Below are 7,456 nucleotides of genomic sequence, written 5' to 3' on the forward strand. Positions count from 1 at the left end.
GGAGGTACCCCGACAGTCCACATGTTGGAGGCAGATTGCTGTAGGCAGAATGGAGGAAGCCGCAGCAGAGGCAAGTCTCTGACCTTGCCCACTGCTGTGGGACCCAGGACAGTGCTTTGGAGTTGTTCCCACTGAACTCAGGCTGCTGCTACAGCAGCAACATCACACATTTGATAACAAAGAGTTGGAGTGGCGCACAGGACTTGCCCCAAGAGCTACAAATAAAAGGCAGGGAGGTTAGAAGAGTTTGCTCCTTTTTAATACAAGCAGGCCTGGATTTAAGCAGGGACACAGGGCTAATCATACTGGGGACTGCTTTATAAGCCTTGTCTCTAGCAATTCCCACCAGTCTGCAAGATTTTGTCAGTAGAAAGGGGTAGATAAGATTTTACAGCACATCCATGAGCAAGTCTGGGCCAGAACTCAAAGCACAAGACAAATACTCCCAAATCTGCCCCCCATGGGGAAAGGAAGCAGAAAAGCAGATGAAACAAGTGCCATTGCAGCTAAATTGCCTGCATTTATCTTCTGGTCCAACCTTTCTGTACAAAATCTCCTCAATTCAAACACACAGCTTAAGATCAAGGAATAAAAATGTTTTGAGAGCATTTAAACCCTGATTCCTCTTACTTTCAAGGAAAGGCAGATGCTAAATTCCTTAAAAACACAAATGCAGGTCTGTTTGGGACTGCATCCTTCAAAACAAGGAATGGAGGTTTAGAATCACTGTTTCCATTGGGAAAGACCTTTAAGATCACAGAGTTCCCCCAATAACCTGAGACCACTAACACTGCCAAGGCCACCACTAAAGCATATCCCAGGACGGGATGCCATTGGCCTTCTTGGCCACCTGGGGACACGCTGGCTCACGTTCAGCCACTGCCAAGCAGCACCCTCAGGTCCTTCTCTGCTGGGCAGCTTTCCAGCCATTCTGCCCCCAGCCTGTAGCCTTCCGTGGGGTTGTTGTGGCCCAAGTGCAGGACGGGACACTTCACCTTGTCGAACCTCATACAACTGACCTCAGCCCATGATCCAGCCTGGCCAGATCTCTCTGTAGAGACTTCCTACCCTCCAGCAGATCAGCACTCCCACCCACCTTGGCCTTGTCTGCAAACTGGCTGAGGTGCCCTTGATCCTCTCCTCCAGATCATTGATAAAGATATGAAACACTACTGGCCCCAGTGCTGAGCCCTGGGGAACACCACTTGTGACCAGCTGTCCTGGGTTGCAGTGTATTCTATTACCATCCTCAGGAGCTGTTGAAATCAGGTGGGGCAGTGTTTCCTTGCCTCCTCCCCCCAGACTATCTTTCTGTTAATGGCCCATCATTGTCCTGCCGCCTGACTCAGAGATAACTCCCTCCGGACTATCTTCTGTTAATGAGCCTAATCAACACTTGGCCTCATGACTCATTACCCCATTGTGAGATGCTCCATGCAGAGGGAGGAACCAAGCATCCCATCCTGGATATAATCTGAGACTCTGAACACCAGAGACAATGCCTTTCCACTGGATTTCCAGAGGACAGGAGCTACACAGCCACCACTGGACCTTCTGAGGAAGAGCAGACCCTTTTTCTACAGGATCACCACTTCAGGAGGACTGCAGCCACCATTCTACCAGACTGCTACCACCACCCTGACTAACAGGGTGCCAGGTTGTATCCTGACTCTGTCAGTTTAACCCAGTGTTATCCGCCTTTATTTTTTTTCCCCCCTCCTTTTATTTCCCTATTAAATTGTTATTCTGACTTGGTGTCTCCCACTAGTTTGTTTTCAAACTAGTACACCAGCCACCAGCTGGATCTAATTCCATTTAATTCCACCACTCCCTGGGCCCGCCCATCCTGACGGTTTTTACCCAGGGAAGAGTACACTCATCCAAGCCAAGAGCAGCCAGCTCTTCCCAGAGAGTACTGAGGGAAACTGTGTCAAAGCCTTTACTAAAGTTTGGGTAGGCAATACCCTCAGCCTTTCCCTCATCCACTGAGAGAGTCACCTTGTCATGGAAGACCAGCTTGGCCCAGCAGGACCTGCCTTTCATAAACCCACGTGGGCTGGTTCTGCTGCCTGGGTTGTCCTGCATGTGCTGTGGGATGGCACTCAAAGTGATCTGCTCCACAACCTTCCCTGGCACTGGGTTCAGACTGACAACCCTGTAGTTCCTCAGATCCTCCTTCTGACCCTTCTTGTCAATGGGTGTCCCATTTGCTAACTTCAGTCACTCGGGACCTCCCCAGTTAACCAGGACTGATGAGCAATGATTCAAAGTGGCTTGATGAGCACATCCACCAGCTCCCTCAGTACTCCCAAGTGGATCACATCCAGACCCGTAGACTTGCTTGTGTCTAAGTGGCATAGCAAGTCACTAAGCATTTCCCCTTGGATTAGGGGCGCTTCATTCTGCTCCTCTCCCTGTCTTCCAGCTCCTGGGGCTGGGTACCTGAAGAACAAGTGATCTTACTTTTAAAGACTGGTGCACAGAAAGCATTAAGTACTTAAGTCATTTCCTCATCTTTGTTCTATGTTTCCCCCTCACATCCAATAAAAGACAAGAGATGACCCTCAGCCCTCCTTTTGTTGCTGATGTATTTACAGAAATATTTTTATTCTCTTTTGCAAGTTTCTAGGAAGAAATTCTTTACTGTGAGGCTGCTGAAGCACTGGGAACAAGTTACCAAGAGAAGATGTGGATGCCCCAAGCCTGGAAGCATTCAAGGCCAGGTTGGATGGGGCCTTGAGCAACCCAGTCTAGTGGAAGGTGTCCCTGCCCACAGCCAGGGTTTTGGAATTGGAGGATCTTTAAAGTCCTTTCCAATCTAAATCATTCTGTGATTTCCCTGCAGGAGTCAGATTAAACTTGGGCCCAGGCCCTTCCAATTTTGTCCCTGCATAACCTCACGACATCCGTAGAGTCCTCCTGAGTTGCCTGCCCCTTTCTCCAAAGATGATAAACTCTCCTGTTCCCCTGAGTTCCAGCCAAAGCTCTCTGTGGGACCCATTGAGAGTGGGGCTAGTACATAAGGCAGGGAGTCAGGTATATCTTCCAAGGTTTCATTTCATAGGAGTAATAGCAAGGAAATAGGTCAATGGCAATTCTTAGCTGGGTAAGATCCCCTCTTGAATGAAGAGGACCATGTCCCATTGCCTAAGGTATTAAAAATGCCCAAATGAAAGTTAAATAGCAGAAACCAGTGTATCCTGTAGCTGCCTCTGCCATTGGCTTACCTGTAACACAAAGCCAGCTTCCACATGCCTCCAGTTTTTTCCTCTCCCAAGCAGTTCTACCTCCAAACTAGCTTGCTATACAGCGTCACCAGGAAGGACATTACTTATGGCACCTCCCTTCATGGTGCTCAAAGGCTTAATTGCCTAAATTCAGCACAGAGAGCCTAACTGAGGCCAGCTAAGTGATACAGAAAACACCAAAAGTAAAGCTATGTAGAACCACCCCTTTCTCACTCACAGTGAAACCACTGCAGCTGGAATGACTGTGGCAGAGCAATATGCCTGCAGCCTGGGGGAGCCCTGGGTGTGCAGGATTCACCTTCTGCTGCCTGTGCTGATCGGAGCATGGAAAACAAGCTGGGGCCGTTCTTGGTACAGAGGAGGCCAGTGGCAGTCATTCACTGCTGAGTGAAGAAAGGTGTTACAGAATGACTTTCTGAAGAGGGAAAGCCAAACACAGCTGCACTTGAACAGCTCCAGGCCCCGGTGATGTTTCAGTAGACAGGAACTGAACTCCTTGTCACCCTTCTGCTGGTTTCATCAAACGGAAATTAATGCTCTGGAATTCCCAGCTTCTTTCCAGGATCATTAGCACCCAGTAAATCAAAGCAGAGACCTCAGGCCTGCGGGAGAATCCCACTGCAGATCCTTGTGCCACTGATTCTATCTCTCCCCACTTTTCTAAGTTCTTGGTGGCAAGGTCACTTAGGTTAGACACACAGCTCACAAGAAGTGCTCCTGTATTTTTCTGCACAATGAATTGAGATTACACATCCCAAATTGTGCTCTGTTACGGGAAAACTGATAGATTTGAGAAATTTCAGAAGCAGCAAACTTGCTTCCTCAAATATTTACTGTGAGAGGCAATGAGCACAGAGAAAAGATTTAATGTTAAAAGCATCACCCAAGCAATGCTCTTTTGACAAGTTCCGTCCTTAGCTCTCCTTGGGAAGATCTGAAAGGTTCAATGTCCCCAGCAAAAGCTCCTGCAATGGCTGCCCGCCAGCAGAGCAGGGCTGTCAGCTGTGAACCAAGTGTTGCCACAGGCAGCAGCTTACCCAGGGCAGCAAATCAGGAGCTAGGAAGGAGCTGATCTGAAGGCCAAACCTCCTTAGCTCCTTCCAAGAGCACTGCAACAATTCCTCATTCCAAGGAGGTGCAGTGCTGGACACCAGAGCTCTGGGTGAGGACTGGACACAAGTTTGCTCCCACCGAGTGCTGTGATGGTTTCTGCAGGAGCTCTGGGCTCCTGTGCCTGCCGGACACCATGAGGAGAGAAGGAGCCGAGTACACTGACACACCTTTGCCTCGAGCATAGCCCGGCCTTGACCAAACACACTGAAAGGTTTCCCCTTTGGCCCATGTCTCGAAACGTCCGGTCAGCTGTTTGACGACTCCAGTTGGTTTGGTGTAAAAGAATTTCCCTCAGAAATATGAAGGCTGTCTTCCTCTGTGCCTTCCTCTCAGCAGCCTTGGAGCTGTTCCTGTGTGAAGCCATCCCAGGGGACTACTAAAATATGATCGCTGGCCAGCATTTTTCTGCTAGGAGAGCCCTGCATACTGTTCCACAAATCTTTCATAAAGGCCCAAACCAGCTCCAGACACTCTGCCTACAGCAGGTTTTCATAAATGGCTGCAGAAATCCAGGACAGCTACAAGTGAGCATCCAAAGTATTTTGTCCTGTTCCTGACAGCAGAATTCTCAATGATCTGAAGCAGTTTCACTCAGGTCTAACACAGGATGTGAGTTTTGTACTGTGATGTTTCATGATGAGTAACAAGCCGGTACAGGGTCAACATGCGTAAGCATGAGCATGTCCTCCAAAGTGACCAATTTAACTGTCCATTTTATTACTCTTCTATTTATTCCACTCAAGTCCCAGTACTGTTCTTAGATCTGTAGAAACCTTAAAATATAACAGTTCCCACAGGTCAGCAGTTATTCCCTGCTCTTTACAGCAGTTAAGCACCTCTGTCTTTTTCAGGGCCTAGGTCCACCATTCAGGCATCCCTCACATATTTAAAGCCTCCATTCACCCAGCCTAGAAGGTGTTACCTAACTCCACAGGAGCTAAGTTCCTAAAGAGCCTAAGTGTTCATGGGCTCATGCCTGCAGAGCAGTCTTGCATCTGCCCTGGTGCTCAGAGCCCCACACCATGGTGCCCAGAGGACCCAGTGCAGGACAAATGCCTATTTTCCAGTCAGTACCAGCCAGCTGGCAGCATCTGCCTTGGGTGAGCCAGAGGCTACAAAGAGGTAAACGAATAATAATAGTCTGTCTCTGCAGCAAACTGTAGTGCTTACAGGGAGGAAGACAAAAAAGGAGCCTCCAGATGTGAACATGCAACACATTGGAGCTGGCTGATGAAACCCTGTGATGGTTTGGCTGACTGACCTGACAGAAAACACCATGTTTCCCAACTGCATTCACTCCCTCTGTCCAAAAGTGAACAAAGCCAAAAAGGGCATGAAAAGTGGAAGTCTGCAGAAGCTGCGCTAGATTTGCTGCCAATTCATTGCCTGTCCTGCAGAGAAATATAAATCTAACGGCCAGAAAAAATGTTTAGGACCTCTGCAGGTCAGATTTTGAGTAAGTGAACTTTAGTTTCTGACAGGGCACTATGGCCACCTGAAAATACAAATGATGACTGGAAGCTTTGCAAAGCTCTCAAAGGCCCTGGGGTGATAAATAATACAGAAATAGGAGCAGCTACCGTGTTCATTACAGCAGCAATCCCTGCAGCAGAACCCCAGCTTGCACAGCCTTCCTCAGCCACGTCCCCAGGAGCTGATTTATAAATACCTGCTCAGGCTTCATGCACAGTGCTGGCAGCTGGAAGTGACAGCTGCACAACCAGGTCCACCCTCCACAGGCAGAGATAGGTGGCACAGCAGGGCCTCTGTAAGGAGGGGCCCAGGCTGGTCAGGGCCAGTCCTGCCACAGTTCCAGTGGGAATTGGGATGCGATCTCCCTGTCTTTACCTCAGCCCATGAGCTTTTTTCCTTCTTCCTCTCCTGCTGTCCCATTGAGGAGCAAGAGCAGCAAGAGAGCAGCTGGGTGGGCAGCCTGTAGCTGGCCAGGGTCAACCACCATAGGTGACATTGCTCCACTGGATTGACTAGGGGAGATCAACAATGGAGCATCTCCATGTAAGCTCCAGGAGAAACACAGGGGGACCAGACTTCACACAGCCCACTCTGGTTGCTACACGATAACTCAAATACAAAGGCAAGAGGCACCAGCATAAAACATTCTGATAACTCCTGGAGGCCACCTTTGGCAGGGTCTGGAAAGCACAGGAAGAGAGCTACAGCTGTTCTAAGGCCTCTCATTGCTTGCAGCTGAATTGGTATTTCTGAAAGGAAAGTACAGGGCTGCACTTGAGCTCTTCCCTCGAGGCACACATCCAAGTTGAACTTGCACAGTGGCTCAGTTTTGTTTCCCCACCATCTCTATTGAACACGGATTTCTTGCAAACACACACACAGCTCCCAAGCACTCTGTCAGCTTTTCCACCCTTCGCATACTGAGCTAGAATTGTTCCCTGTGAAATCAGCCATTAAAACCTTTGAGAGTACAGAAGTGCAGAATGCTGCAGTTCAGACAGCTGGAGCAGGTGAAAGCCTCCAAACCCTTCTCTCTCACCAAGATAATAGAGCACTAGCATACAAATCAGCATTAAATGCTGGTTTTCTCAAATAGCTCTGTTTGTTTGGCCCTGGCAAGTGAGAGGTGATAACCAACAGAAGGTATGACAAATAAAGTGATGCTGAGAGGAGTAAGAATTTGGTTCTCTTGGGAAGTGCTTTTTGAAGCCATGGAAACTCAAGGTACACTTAAAAAAGGAATCAGTGAAAGATGAGATTCTGCTCACACCAGCAAAGCTTCCTGCACCAGAGAAACACACTCTGCCAACTAATTGGGAAACACAGAGCATGCTTATTTAACTCCCATTTCCACAGACATCTTCTCACAAGGGTTGGATGGCATTCTTCATGGTTCCTGAGTGCACTTAAACTCCAGAAATGCTATCTCTGCCTTACATATAAAGTGAACATGAAGGTCTGTCTTTTTTCCCTGCCATTCCATCATTTCCAGAACATGGCAGCATCCTTTCCCACAGAGAACACAGACCCATGCAGGGTGAGACAAAGGGCCAAAGGTCACACTGAAAGGAGCACATGCTGAGACTTGTCCGTGTGATGGCCCACCAAGGCCTGGGAACAGG

This window comes from Corvus cornix, chromosome 3 (assembly GCF_000738735.6).
Source record: "Corvus cornix cornix isolate S_Up_H32 chromosome 3, ASM73873v5, whole genome shotgun sequence".
NCBI lineage: Eukaryota > Metazoa > Chordata > Aves > Passeriformes > Corvidae > Corvus > Corvus cornix.